Source organism: Ictalurus furcatus, chromosome 5 (genome assembly GCF_023375685.1).
Source record: "Ictalurus furcatus strain D&B chromosome 5, Billie_1.0, whole genome shotgun sequence".
Taxonomy (NCBI): Eukaryota; Metazoa; Chordata; class Actinopteri; order Siluriformes; family Ictaluridae; genus Ictalurus; species Ictalurus furcatus.
Window position 1 is genome coordinate 30,283,577 of NC_071259.1, and position 388 is coordinate 30,283,964.

The window sequence follows — 388 nt, forward strand, 5'->3', positions numbered from 1 at the left end:
AGGTTGTTACCAGGGCTGTTACGAGCGAGAGTCGATTATGTGATTCCAGGAAGTTTGAATCTTTGGAGTCGATACCTTCTGTGCCACACACTTTAGCGGTCTGACAAGACTTTTTTTTTTATTAGTAAAAAAATAAACCAAAGTGAAAGCATTATCAAATGCGAAGCTTGTTTTTTTATTATTATTATTAAATAAATAAATAAATTAATAATAGTACCCAGTAAATCTTAAGATGAGAGGAGATTCGGGTACACGTTTATAATGCTAACTCAGAGTTAGCATCGGCTGTTCGTGATTAAAGTTGTCGTGAAATTAATTTTAGACAGACTTTTTTTCTCTCTCTCTCTCTCTTTACAACAATTAATCAATCCCAAAAGATGAAGTTTGA